Source organism: Myodes glareolus, chromosome 24, assembly GCF_982192425.1.
Source record: "Myodes glareolus chromosome 24, mMyoGla1.1, whole genome shotgun sequence".
Taxonomy (NCBI): Eukaryota; Metazoa; Chordata; class Mammalia; order Rodentia; family Cricetidae; genus Myodes; species Myodes glareolus.
Window position 1 is genome coordinate 21,299,518 of NC_142049.1, and position 15,310 is coordinate 21,314,827.

Sequence of the window (15,310 nt, forward strand, 5' to 3'; positions counted from 1 at the left end):
CAGTTGCAGAGCTGGTTGGGTGTCTGGAGTCCCTGTTGGCTGGGATTTTAAAAAGTTTTGTTTTAGTTGTATATATTTTTATCTTATGTGTATCCATGTTATGCCTGTCTGTGCACCACAGGCATGCCCAGTGCCCACAGAGGCCAGAAGAGGGCGCTGGATTCCCTGAAGAAGGAGCTATAGGTGGTTGTTAGGCACCATGCAGGTGGTCGGTCCTCTGGAAGTAGCAAGCAGTACTTTTAACCTCTGAGCCGTCTCCAGCCCTTTGGTTCCTAGAGCTTTAAGGCTTAATTGCTAGGTAGTGGCGAGAACTGGGGCATCCAGAGGAGGGACCTGGCTCTTTGCTAACTGGTATGGAAGTATAAAAACACAATGTGAATGAGATGAGTAGAAGCTCTAGAGGCACGGATGAGTCAACTCCACTGAGGTCACCTTTCTGGCGGGGTTCCCCAAGCTACCTGCCAAGTCTGCTGAGGCACGCCGCTAATTAAAACTCCGGTCTGAGGATGCATGCTGCTTTATTCCAATACCAACACTAGAGGGCAGTAGCTACCTGGAATATGCAAGAGGGCTTCTCCAGGCTTGGTTACCATGTCTCCCAGTCTCTAGTCCGTGGAAGAAGACAGCTTTGGGGGAAATGCTTATTTCCCACTCTGTTATTTAGGATGCATGCGAATGTAGAGAAGATTCCAGAAGACATTTTCGAAGGACTTTGGAGTTCCCTCAGACTCATGTTAAGTCTGAAATACGGGAATTTCTTTGTCTCTGGAGGAATTCTAGATCAGTAAGCATTCGTTAAACACTGGTGTGGAACATGCCCTGCACCATCCTAGTAGACAGCTGAATTTCAACCCAGGCAAATCAGCTCTTCGCTGTTTCCTGTCCTTGCTTCATTTCTTAAAGTGAAAACCTCTGGGTGTGTCTGGAAATTCATGAGGATAATGTCTTTAAACAAGAAGGTCTCGCCTCTTCCACGTATGGAGGTGCTCTTGACATCAGCTGTATTAAAAACCAGATAGAACCGCTGACCTTGCTAAGGTCACAGAAATGGGCATTTTTTTTCCCTCACAGCAGAAGCTCCTCCTGGAAGCCCCGGAGTCCCCTGGGTGTGCTTGTATAATCTAGAGAAAGGCTTTGCAGTCTCAGGATGGTTGCTTGATCTCATTTGCTTCATATTTGACATAGAAAGGGTTCAAACAGAAAGGGCTGGAGAGTGACCACGAGGTTGACAACAGTGCCCACCTAGGAACGCGTGCGAACCGAAACACAGACAGAGAATCTTGACTGGATGCGAGAAATTGCACATTCCATGTTGGCTGTGTGGCACGGTGGCAGACTCAAGGCTATATTTGGCTTACTGCTCGCCAGTGGAGGGAGCAAGTTAGCAGCAGGTGAGTTGTGTTTGGTTCAGGGTTAATTTACAGGAAAATCAGAGAGAAAATTCAGCTCAGCTTTGAATGAACACTTTGAAATACCAGCAACATGGTGGCTGAAACAGGGAAGTTGTCGAGAGGATGGAGTGGGGTGGAAGAGAGAGAGAGAGAGAGAGAGAGAGAGAGAGAGAGAGTGCTTTACTGAGATTCATTCTCATCTGATGGCCCATGAATATTGCTTAAGCCCTCTGTCAGTTCTTGAATATGAATTTCTTGAAATTAAGCTTTATCCATCCTCCATAGACTCAAACACATAGGAAAGTATCCTAAGGTATAGTAGGAGAGTCAGGGTACCGAAGAAGCCATACTGTTTTCAGAAAGATGGGGGAGGGAACTTGGAAATTTTCTTAATTTTAGTCCTCTTGTGTTGCCTTCATGACAGTAGCTTGTGTGACAGGATTCTTTGGCTTTCAGAGCAGAGATCAAAAAAATAGGCACACTGCATGGGCAAAGAAGGACAGGAAAGATAATACAACCTTAGATCAGTTGCTGGGCCTCCCGGGATCCTTTACTCATGAGAGAGGAGGCTACAGGTGTGTTGCAGGTTCTGAGGCAGCAGTCTCAGCAATGGAGAGAGAGGGAAAGGACTTGAGGGTACACTTTGATGAGAGGAACCGGAGCTGGCACAAGGGCACGAGGAAAACACTTATAGGCCGTGAACTGCTGGTTTTGTGTGCCAACTTGACACAAGCTAGACTCATCAGAGAGGAAGCAGTCTCAGTTGCGGAAATGTCTCTCTGAGATCCAGCTGCAAGGCATTTTCTCAATTAGTGATCAATGAGGAAAGGCCCAACCAAGGTGGTGGTGCCATCTCTGGGCTGGTGGGCCTGGACTCTATAAAAATGGAGGCTGAGCAAGCCACGGGAAGCAGGTCAGTAAGCAGAAGCCCTCTATGACCTCTGCATCAGCTCCTGACTCCAGGATTTTGCCCTGTTTGAGTTCCTGTCCTGACTTCCTTCAGTGATGGATAGTGATGGGAAAGCATACACGGAATAAACCCTTTCCTCCCCAACTTGCTTTTTGGTCATGGTGGTTTATTGCAGCAATAGAAACCCTCACTCAGACAGGATAACTATGAGACTCTCAAAATTATTTTTTATTGTTTGAGAATTTCATACTTGTATAGAATATATTTTGGTCAAATATACCCCCATTCCCTGCCTTCTTCACCTGTCCCTGCCCTCCTACATTTCACGTGCACAGATGTGATTGTTTTTTAAAGATTCACCCAGTCTGCGTGTGCATGGATGTGGAGGCTTCTATATCCCCAAAGAAAACTGACTTTCCCTCTCCCAGAAGCCACCAGTGGTCAACAGCTCCCCATCTAGGGGGTGGGATCTCATCTATGCTGGAATTTTGATTGGCTTGATTTTGTACAGGTCCTGTCCATGTAGCCACAGCCACTGTGTGTTCACATGTGCAATGGTCCTGCTGTGTCCGCCCAACACTGTTTTCCTGTAGACGTCCACTGCCTCTGGCTCGTGCTGTCTTTCCACCCTCTATTCTGTGATGAGTCTATCCGGGAAGGGGTGTAATATGGACGTCTCATTTAGAGTGGAGCATTCTGCCATCTCCTGTTTTCTCTCTATTGGTCATTTGTGGATTTCTGTATACATTTCCATTTACAGAAAAAGAAGCTTCTTGGCGGTGGTGGGGGGTGGTTCACTGGTGTGGGCCCCATGGAAATTGGCGCGGAAGTCCCCTCCTCCAACCCAAGAATAGATCTATGATTTAGCCATACCATTCTCGTGGGTAATACCCAAAGAGCTCCATATCTTGCAATAAAAATACAATGTTCATTGCTGTTTTATTTACAATAGCTAGGAGATGTGATTAATGTGTGCCAACAGATGAGAAGATGAGGAAAATGTGGTACATTCAGCTGTCAAGAAAAGCAAAATGATGGAATTTGCAAGTAAATGGTGGGGTCTGGAAATAATCATCTTGAGTAAGGTCACCAAGACCCAGAAAGACAAATATTGTGTGTTCTTTCTCATATGTGGATGCTACATTTGAATCTTTAGATAGGCGTGTTTAAATCTGAGTACCACGTGGCTCTTAAGGACCCTGAAATCCTACACACACATACTTCCTGACCGATACTAGCTTGACTTACATTTCACTTTCAGTTCATGATGGAGCAAAATAATATATGTTCAGTAATGACCATCCTTTAAAATTTGAATTTCAACCTTTTCTTGGCGGGTGGTATGTGGTATGATTAAATTCTTGTTATGTAGGGCATAGGCTGTAAGCTATAGGTTCTTGTCAGCCACTAGCTGAAGTGAGGTACATTAAATGTGTTCTCTTTTTTCTCTCTCTCTGTCTCTCTGTCTCCTTTTCTCTCTGTGCGTGTGTGTGCATGTGTTTGAATGTGGGTACATATATGCCACAGAATGTGCATGGGGGTCAGATGACAACTCTGTCTTTACATGTGTTTGAGGGACTGAACTTAGTTGTCCTGTCTGCATCAAGCACTTTTGCCTCCTGAGATGTCTCACCAGCCTGTCATTAAATTTTCCACTGCACAGTGTAACCCCATTCAGAGCATTAGCAGTACCAGTGTGGAGAAAACCTTAAGGACCATGGGAGAAGACTGGATGTGGTCCGGGGTATAGGAGACCTAAAAATGTATACACTGAGTAGTTACAGGTTACATGCCACATGACATGACTGGAGGAAAATTGAATCGTCTCACATGGAAAAAGAGATGTGGAGAAACTGGAGAAAATTCAGTGAATTATTTTGTCTCTGAAATTCTGAGCATTGAAGTTTCATTGAGGCAGCAATCAATGGTTCAGAAGCATGGGTCTTCATGCATTGGTCCTTATATATTAATTTTTTTTAAAAAATCAGCTTTCTTCCAAAGAACTTCTGCTTCCTAATTTTGTCAAAGAAATTCCAGCAAGAAGAATAGACTATCAGCAATTTGCATACGCTTGCTTCTGAAATCAATAATGCATTTTCATCATGTTCTCAGATCTAATTTACACTGCATATAGGATTTCCCCCCAGGAAACCAGGCCAAAAAGAAAGATGCTAAAGAGAAGAGAGAAAGAGAATGACTGAGATCAGGAGGACAGAAGGAGACAGAAGGCAAGAGGTCGAGAACCTGGAACAAGGCCAAGACAGAAGAGGGCAGCAGGTGGTTCCCAGGGAAGCAAGGAACAGGTCGTCATCACAAGAGATTCTACAACTACAGAGAGGAAGTGTTTGGAGATCCCGAGTCTTCCAACAGGGGAAATGAAAAGGTCCAGCATGTGAGCCATAGTCCGGGGCCTAGGGCAGCACCATGCCTACCAATAGGTCAGAGGGACAGAAGGCAGGTGCATGAAAACCCTCACAGTACAATGCTTGGCAAAGATGTTGGAGAGGGGACTTGCATCCCGGGGTCAAAAATGGATAAACCATTCACTACTATACTCCTACCAAGTGACCAAGCATTCAGGAATGCATCTCCTATCCCCTTAGTTGTTGATAATGTCTGTGGATGCTGTGGCCATCGCTTGCATAGGCTTGACAACCTTCTTTTTATATATATATTTATTATGTATACAATATTCTGTCTGCATGTATGCCTGCAGGCTAGAAGAGGGCACCAGACCTCATTACAGATGGTTGTGAGCCACCATGTGGTTGCTGGGAATTGAACTCAGGACCTCTGGAAGAGCAGGCAATGTTCTTAACCTCTGAGCCATCTCTTCAGCCATCTCTCCAGCCCCCTTGACTACCTTCTTGCAAAGAACTCCTCTTGCTTCCCACTACCCTTGAACACACATACACACACACACACACACTCACACACACTCACACCATGTGTACTCACCAGCCACTATTGCATGGCATGACCAAAGGACTATTCATCCTAATGAATGCTTACATAAATGGAGGGCAGTTTAAGACCTTAACGGTGGGAGTGAGTGGACCACCAGGAGCCAAAAGCCAGTGGATACATGCTGTCATCTTCCTTACCTCAGACAGATCATTTAGTGACAGGGTTCATGATGATGTGACTGTTATCATTCGGCGGGTGGGAGACAGGCAGATATGCCAAGCAGAGAGAGCTTGGGTATAGAGTTTATTCAGTGAGTGTTGGGAATGGTATTAAGAGTAAGGGGTTATGAAAGGAAGAGATAAATAGAGATAGGAGAGAGAGAGAGAGAGAGAGAGAGAGAGAGAGAGAGAGAGAGAGAAGAATGGGGGGAAGGGAGAGGCAATAGTTACCTCTGCAGAAGATGAGGGACAGAGAGGTGAGATCAGATTGCCTCTGCAGGGAGGGGGGAGATTGGGTTGGGCATACCTTGTCTCTTAAAGGGACAGGGTACCCAGGTGACAGGGAAGGTTAGCAGAATGATAAAATTTCCATCTTTTTCTTATAATAAAAAGGCAAGAAGTTATGCTTGGCAGGTAAAGGACATGGGGGCGTTGGGTTCTCAAGACTACTTCCCACTTATTTGTGGGCATCAAAGACTTGGGGGACCTGAGAAAGTTGGGTGCTGGTCACATCCTGAGAGTAGCTGGTTGCTTCACTCCTGTCCAGGATTTGTGGTGTGGAACTGTCAGGCATCTCTTGGACATTTTTTCATACAATTGGAGTCACAGAACCAATGAAATTACCAGGCACGAAAACGAATCACGAGACACACAACAGAACCTACTTTAAAAGTTTATTGGAGAGAGAAAGACACCGTGAGTGCAGCCCTGCGGAGAACTGGTATAGAGAACATGGAGCAGGCATGTCCAGCTTTTAAAGGCTGCCTAGTGCATTCGCACAGGGGCTTATGTGGCCGCATCATGCATAGATCATGTGACCATAGTGCACGGAGATCATGTAGGGCTTGAAGGCCCTGGGTGGCTACATAAGTCGCCTGAATGCTTGATGGTGCATGCGCAGTCATGGAACCCGGAAGTGCCAGCGCTTGGGGTGGCTAGCCATTTCGCCAGAGCGCTTGGTGATGAAAGCGGTAACAGTGGCTAGGAGCAAGGGCCACGTAGACAACACTAGCACACACTGCTAATGGCTTTCTTTCCCAGCCTTTGTACCCTCTGTATGCCCTGATCCCTGAACTGTCTTCCCAGAGGAAAACATTCACCTCAGGCTCTACAAAGAGACCAAGAGAGTGAGGAGAGGTCCTTGGAGGGTGTCTTGAACGTGCCGTTGCAGAGGCAGATAAGTGAGCACACAGGACCAATGTTGTAATCAGCACTTTCTCCACGGAGGGTGGCAAGGGCCTGGAGTAGGGGTCTCCGTGGACCCCCTCTGCAGGAGCCATTCTGCTCTTCAGAGGTGATGTTGTGTAAACCACAGATTTGGACTTTTCAAGTCTCTAAACTTCTACAGGTCAAACTCCTCTTGTCTTCCACATTATATTTAATGTACGTGTGTGTATGTGTGTGTGTGTACATGCATACGCTTGTGTGTGTGCATGCTCATGCCAGAGTATGTGTGTGACCATCAGAAGACAGCTTGCCAGATTCATTCTCTCTTCCCACCATGCAGGCTTTGGGGATTGAACTCAGGTCTTCAGGCTTGGCTTCACTGTCTTTCCCATTGAGCCATGTCACTGGCCTTCCTCTTGGATTTCCAGACAAGGAATTTCCAGTCTGGCTCAGTCTCTGGCCCCCAAATGTGGATCTGGCTGTGCTTGCTTTCCCAAAGCCATCTCTTGGGATCTCTCCTCTCTAACTCAGGTATGGCCTAACTAGCACCTTCTGTGGGGATTCTTATCTCTTCTCATTGAAATTCAGCTCCTGGTCAAATAATGGGGCCCCAGATTACAGAATGCAGGTATTTGCTGCCAGGAAATTCAATTACCGTGTTGAAAGCACTAATTACCTGCCTTGAAAGCTGAAGTGATCCGCCAAGAATAGTTATTACTGCCAGGAAAGGGAAAACAATCAGGGGAGCGCGGGGCGCGCGTCTTTGAGGCCACCTTCATTTCCAGTTTCCGCTGCAGCAACAGAGGGAGGCTGTATGAATTCCTCATTCTCAACCCAAAGGAAGCCTTCAGCTGCAAACAACTGATGTCCCATGGATGGTGTCTACCTTCGGTGTGAATACTAATTAGATATAGTGACAGAAACACAACTTGGTGGGGGGGGTTCATACAACTTGAGTGTCGGTTATTTTCAGCTCACTTGAAGTATGAAAGTCATTATTGGAGGTGTGGCTGGAGCTTGTGCCCCCCCATCTCTCCGTGTGTGTGTGTGTGTGTGTGTGTGTGTGTGTGTGTGTGTGTGTGAGAGAGAGAGAGAGAGAGAGAGAGAGAGAGAGAGACTTTTAAGGTTACTATGACTACGTCACATAACTCTCTTGGCACTTGAACAGCCCGTAAAGGCCACAGCTTGGGGAGGGGCTTGACAAATCAGAGACATGAAATCAGAAGGGGTTACAAATTCCCAGTTTGGAAAACTGTATTTCCTTAAATACCTCTACCATCTGGGCCCATTCTCTGGGAAGATGCTGTACTCCAGATGTGATTTTGTCCAACAAAGCAGAGTTATCTTTAGTCAAGTAAGATTAAAGGGACCATGGCTGAATGGAGCTATTTAAAAGAAAGCCAGGACCTGCTCTACAGTGGTGTTTCGTTTAGTGGGCACGGTGGGGGCCTCCAGGCCACAGAAATAGGCCGTACCTTCAGTGGGAGCTCTCCTTGTTGAAGTGGGGCAGATGAGCAGACAGGGAAGGATCTCTTTATCATTGTCTCTTACTCGTTCTGGAAGGCTGAACCCGCCACGTCCCCTCCAGGTCCTCTTGGGCCTCATTCAGGCCACAAGGTTTTTGATAGATTTCGGACCACCATGCCTACTCTTATGTTTTTCTTATTTTATATTCTCCTTTCTCTTCCAACACCAGCTTAGAACAGGAGAAACCTGGCAAAGGAGAGAAAAGAAAGAACTGGAAATTATGGCCCTGTACCTCGAAATCCAAATAATTTATACATTTTACTACTTACAGGCTTATTAGTATTTTTAATTCATTATTTTCCCTTTTCTACTGTTCCTTCTTTCCCAACTTAACTGAGTCCTCTTATTTTTTTCTGCTTAAGAAGAGTTTAACTGGAGAGAGACACCCATTCAGGAAAGTTCACATCACCTGTGCAATTCCCTGACTTTTCATTACCATGCAACCCGGGAACTCACGCCACCAGACTCTGTCAGCAGAGCCCCTAGGGTCCTGTCTGCTCTGACCAGGGGAGCCGCTCTGCTCCTCAGCTCTGCCGCAGCTGTCTGTGAAGTTGTGTGTTTGAAATTCTCCTTAGGCTCTGTATTCTCATCAGTGTGTCTGGTTCTCGGGTCTCATTGTTCTTCGGGCTGTATTGTTTTTCCTTGAGTGCGTTTGCCTCCATTCCTTCATTGTGTTTTCTCGTTTTGTCGTTTCGTCTCATCTGAGTCTCTCTTTGTAATAAGTGAGAAATTCCTTCGTTCTGTTGGCCGAGAACTGTATTGCCCCAGGTTGCACATCTCTTTTGGGGCAGGCACACTCACATCTGTTGATACTAGAAACAGGACAGCCTGGGCTCCCACCCCAGACTCAGAACTCCTTATAGAATCAGCACAGGGCATGTGACTGCATGCTAACCCAACAGTCTCTTTCCCTGCCCAATTTTGTTTCCTTTCCCTCCGTGGTGAAGATTCTGAGTGCTCCCTAATAAGCATCCTGCAAATTACTGCAGCTTCCTGCGGGTCATTTCCAGCTTTCAGCCTTTTCCAGTATCGTTGCCACGGACACTCTTCTAGTTTTGTTGGATGCGCGCCTGCGTCTCAGGGTAGGGCTCTATAGCCCAGAGTGGAACTGCTGGAGTTTAGTGTTTAGTATATACTAAAGTTTAACAGAGACTGCCCAGTAAGTTTCCAGAGGAGTTTGTAGCAATTGTTGTCTTACCAGCAGTCTGGTTGCTTTACGTCCTTACCAAGGCTTGGTGTTGCTCCTCTGTGTATTTTAGCTATTGTGGTAGGCACTGTGCTTCACATGTAAAATGTGTCCCCATGGGCTCACGTTTAGATATTAGTCCCCAGCAGGGGGTGCTGTCTTGCGAGGTTATGAAACCCTTATGAGGTTGGGCCCAGTCAGAAGAGGTGGGACACTGGTGGCTAGACCTTAGGGGAACATGCCAGCTGTTTCTGGTTGAGCCGTTTCCTGCTCTGGGAGAGGCGAATAAACTACATAACAAGCTCATCCAGACATGAGATATTGTTCCCACCTCCTTACACTATCAGATACTTTGTCACAGGAAGGGGAAAAATAACCATCAGGAATGCCATTCATTTCAACATGGCCTTTAATTGGCTTTTCTATTCCAGCCCAAATACACTTAAAGCTTTTCTCTTGGGCTTTGAGGAATATGGTCTTTGGTTTTAAGACCTGGTTTTGTGGGGAGGCGACTTTAGGAAAATTAAGTTACAGAGATTTCCCCACATGTAACCCGCAGAGACAGTCTCCCCTAGAGTGGCACACTGGTGAACTTACACTGACACACAGTTGTCAACCCAAGTCTGCAGTTTGCATCCACGTGGCTCTTGGTGTTGCACAGTCGATGACTTTTCACTAATGCACAGTGACACATATCCATCATTAGAGAACCACAGGGGCATTTCCACCCTGCTAAAAATCCCCTGTGCTGTGGGCGTTCTTTATAATGATCTTATTTGCCTTCTTTTAGGGAGGCAACAGATTTTCCTAGGGACAGACACTTACTAACTTTAGTACCTTTCAATCCCTCGAATGTAGTGAGGACTGACATTGTTTCCTGTAGACTGGGACTGTCACTGGGCTCATTCAATTGCCATGGTATTCTAGAGTCAGAGGCGGTAGAAACTTAACGGGAAACCCCAGGGCAAGCTACTGCAGGGCAACGGATGTGTGGTGGGTAACAGAAAAGGATTTGGAGCCAGGAAAGGGGGTGACGACCCCTGTGGAAATCAGATGTAGCAGCTGACGATCAGGGGTGAGGCACAAAAGAGGACACACGCTTGAATTAAAAACCAATATGAGTCTAAGCCTACTGCTGTCTAGTGCGGTAGCCTTGAACTAATGACTTTGGGCCTCAGTTTCTACGCCTATACTTGAACAGGTCTGGAGTAAAAAACTCATTCTTCTACTTGTCATGGTTATATACTCATGGATGGCAGACATTGTTTATGCAAGGCTAGTGACCGGACATCAACTTCCGGTGCTAGCATGGAACTCTAGAAACCCACTCACCAGGGAGAAAAACTCCCAGAAGCCAATGGAAGAGGTCTTGATGGCCAACAGCAAGTGCATAGAGCTACTCAGGAGATCTATGGACGTTGACTAGGAAAAGGGGTGTGTCTGCTTATTCCCTTCCTGTGAAGAGAGCTCTCTCCTTCAGCATGTGTGCTGACCAAATTTACTCCGCTTCTGAAAGCTGCAGCCAAGAACCCAGGAGTCCCTGTTTCTTTGTTCACAGTCGGAGACATTTCTTTGGGGCAGAGCAGACACTAACATTCCTTTTCTTGTTCCTATCCACTTGTCATTAGGGTGAGTTCCAGTGAGAGGCTTCCTTCTGCTTAGCCTGCACCGTGGAACAGGGCAGGCTGAGGATATTGGAGCCCCCCATACAATCTTTGTTCCGGTCTATAAGCCATGGGTCCATTTCAGCAGGCAAGCCATGAAGACCCCAATCTTTTGAACCCTTCTCACTGAGCATCCATTCTAAAGCAGAGAAAGACTGATGACATTCTCACCTCACTTCCAGAGCTAAGTCATGGAGAGTTTGCAAAGCTGTTCACAAAGCAGGTAGATTGCTCCTACTCTCTTCCCAAAGCATCTGATGCCATTTGATGTGTGATGTTCAAACCCAGGGACCTTTTCAAATGCTGTGGGGAGACACAGTTGACACACAGACTTAATGATAGCACAGCTCACACTGTTGGCCGGCTAGTTTGCTCACAGCTGGAACTGGAGATGCCCCTTGGGGTCAAAACAAATCTTTAACATGAACATCAGGAATCCAGCTGGATTATGTTTGAGTACATTTCTACCTCGGGGGACTGTTGAAGGCGATGGAATTAACTAGAGTCTTCTAGTAGAGCTGGACTTCTAGGAGAAGTAGGGGAAGGAAAGTCAGCCTTATGAGAACCCCTACTGGTGACTATGTCATACCCAAGCCTAAACCTCTCTAGGGAACAGCATCAGGTATTACACTCACGTTAAATCTAGCAGCAATCGGACAACAAAAAATAAGAGAATAACAAACACAAGCTTTACAGGGACACTGGTATCCAGAGCTGTTGTGATCCACCATAGAAAAGATTTAGTTTCCACAAGGAAATTAGACGGTACATAAGGAAACATTCCCTACATGGCAGTTTAGATAAGCTATTTTCCCATAAAAGTAATGGCTAGAAAATTATATGTTGTTTCTGTAAATCATTTCGTGTAGTCTGTTAGATTTATTAATACTGTCTGCTTGATTCCAAGAAGCTGAGTACAAGCCACGTTTTCAAATGGGCAGCTAAATTAAAGGGACACATTTGTGTTATAAACTAGCACCATTTAGAGATCCTTTTCACTTCTGAAAACAAATACAATCTCCAAAAAAAAAAAAATAGTCCAGGAAAATATTTATCCATGTGCTGGATGTTAGAGAGCTGGCAAAACTGCTTGTGGGAGAGATCAGATGCCGTAGATACATGTGTGTGCTTGCCTGAGCATGTATGGGCAGGCAAATGTGTGTAAGTTAAGATCATAGGGCATATCTACAGATGTTGCTTATAGGGACCGTTCGCCATTATTATTATTATTATTATATTATAATTATATTATTATTATATATATATTATATTATATTATTATTATTGACAACTTTTCTTTTTGACTCAAAGCTTGATAAGTAGGTCAGGCTGGTTAGCTGTTGATCTCCAGGGAGTCACCTGTTTCTATTCCCATAGCAATGAGATTACATTGCATGCCACTGGGTTTATTTATTTATTTATTTACTTACTTACTTACTTACTTTTAATGTGGGTTGTGGGCATTGAACTCAAGTACTTATGCTTGCAAGCAAGTGCTTTTTTAAATAAAATGTTTTTCCAGACCTAGGTGTCATATTTCGATAGCAGAAGACCAGCGATATGACTGTTCACACAAATTATGACAACAATATCTTTTGGAAGTGAAGGAAGGTAGGATAACGATGGTACATCAAATAAAGAATATTAATACAAAATATAGATTATACAACAGAAATAAATGGAACTGGAAAGTATATAAATCAAATAAAACATTTACCAGAAAAGGGGTCGGAGGCTCAATCGAAAATGGAAGAAAAGAAGAATTCTCCAAATAGAATATATATTGATAGAGACTGTGCAAGAAGATTTGAGAGGAAAGAAGAATGAAAATGAGGAAGGTTTCAGACAATTATGGGACACTGCTGAGTTCATGTTCTCCTGGGAGACTTGGAAGGAAGCAGAGAGAGAGAAAGCAGAGAAGTATTCAGATACATAATGGCCGAACAAGGATGTAAGAGAGCAGTGGCATTCTGTGGGACAGTGGTCTTGTACCCTGTAAAGATTTGTCCCTTGTATCGGTTTTATAAAATGCTGATTGGCCAGTAGTCAGGCATGAAGTTAGGCAGGGTGACCAGGACAGGAGAATTCTGGGAAGAGGAAAGGCTCAGTCTGCAGTTGTCACCCAGACACAGAGGAAGCCAGGTGAGATTGCCTCACTGATAAAAGGTACCAATCTACATAGCTAACACAGACAAGAATTATGGGTTAATGTAAGATGTAAGAGTTAATTAATAGTAAGCCCGAGCTAATAGGCCAATCAGTTTATAATTAATGTAGGCCTCTGTGTTTTTCTTTGGGACTGAACTGCTGTTGGACCGGGTGGGACAGAAACCTCTGTCTACAGTGACAAGTGAGGCGACATAAAGATGTCTATAGTAAATGCTGGTGAGCCCCCACCCCTGTTTTGGATAAACCACCTAGTCCTTGTATGTAAGAACACAATGCAAAGTACTGTGACCTGTAGAAATAGACATAGTCATGATCACACAGGTTACCTAAGAACAGTTTTCCCAGTTACAACTCAGGATGGCCATTGTTAGGCCAAGCTGGGTCTCTAGAATCTGCATCATTCTTCCTATCTGGGTTCATGTGTGTAACATGATAGTTCAGCAGTGTGTCTTCCATGCTTTTTCCATGTTTATTCAAAATTAAGCAAATATTTTCTTAACTTTTACATATAGAGTAAATAAGGCTATTTCATCACTTAGATGGACTGCAACCATCTTCCTGCTGGGATCTTTGGTGCAGTGATTCTGTCTGTTTAATAGCAGACAATATTTTGTAAAATCTATCTAATCTCAGTGAATTCAATTTTTAAGTATTTATAGTAAAATTTGTATTAGTCTCAAAGCCTTGTTATTTTTAGGGCAGGGACTAGTCTAATTCAGAGGGAGGGGCTTCATGGTAAAAGAGAAAGAATGCCAAAGATGAACTTGTTCAATATTTTTTATTTGATCGTAATTTCCCACACATCAAGGGTGTACTAGGTGGGCTTCTCCCCATCCCTTTGAGATTCACCAGATCCCAGCCCACTGGGGGACTCTCAAGCTATCACGGCTGAGGGACCCAGACCTGTCCCTTCCAAGAGACTGACCAGCACCCCCAATTGCATGACTGGAACCTACCAGTTGCCCTCTCTAGCCTTGAGACTCAGGACCAGTCTACACTGCCAGGGAAAGTTTGTTTCAAGTGTGAATAGGAAAACTTTAGATTCTGTGGAAGTATGGCTCAGGTGAGCATAAGATTTGGGGTTTTATTCTCGGTCTGGGTTTAAATTCTGACTTAATGTTTCCATTGATGTTGTCCATGATGATGATACAGCCAATCACAACACTTCAATGATATAACATTATAGTTTCCATGGGTATTTAGTTGATCTCGTAAAAAATAGGATGTGCTTAAGAGTTTTGGTTTTTTTTTCTCTTCAACTTGACATTGACATAACTATAACATCTGGGAAGAGAGAACATTAGTTGAGAAAATACTTCCATAACAGTAGTTCTCAACCTGTGGGTCTTGACCTTTCACAGGGATCACCTAAGGCCATTGGAAAACACAGATATTTATAATATGATTCATAACATTAGACAAATCACATTTAAGAAGTAGCAATGAAAATAATTTTATGGTTTGGGGTCATTACAACATGAGAAACTGTATTAAAAGGGAGCATCATTAGGAAGGTTCAGAAACTGATTTATAAGATTGGTCTATAGGGAAATCTGTGAGGAATTTTCTTGATTAGTGATTGATATAGGAGGACCCAGCCCATTGGGAATAGTGCCACCCCTGGTTCTGAACTGAAAGCTGAGCAAGTCATGGGGAACAAGGAAGTAAGCAGCTTTCTTCAAGGCCTCTACATCAGTTCCTGCCTCCAGGTTCCCATTCTGCTTGATTTCCTGCTTTGACTTCCCTCAATGATGGGCTGTGCTTTAGAAGCCAAAGCCAAATAAAACCTTGGTTCCCCCAGCTTGCTTGGATCATGTTATTTTATCTTAAGAATAGAAACCTAAGACTTAGGGGGTAGAGAGTAGTTGCTAGGCTTGAGGGAACATGGAGAGAGAGGTTGCCCACTGAGAACAAAGTCATAGTCAAGTAGACCAGCTAAGTTCTGAAGTTCTGTTACATGGTAGGCTAGGCTGACTGCAGTCAGCAACTGTGCACTGCGCTTTCAAAACAGCTAGAAGAGAGGGCTTTGTGATTCTTTCACAAAGACTGATAAATATTTGAGTTGATTTGTCAATTACCATGATTTTCTCATTACACAATAGTTTTGTAGATGAAACATGGCACTGTTCCCAGTAAACTAGTTAACTATGTGTCAATTAAAAACAGAAGTT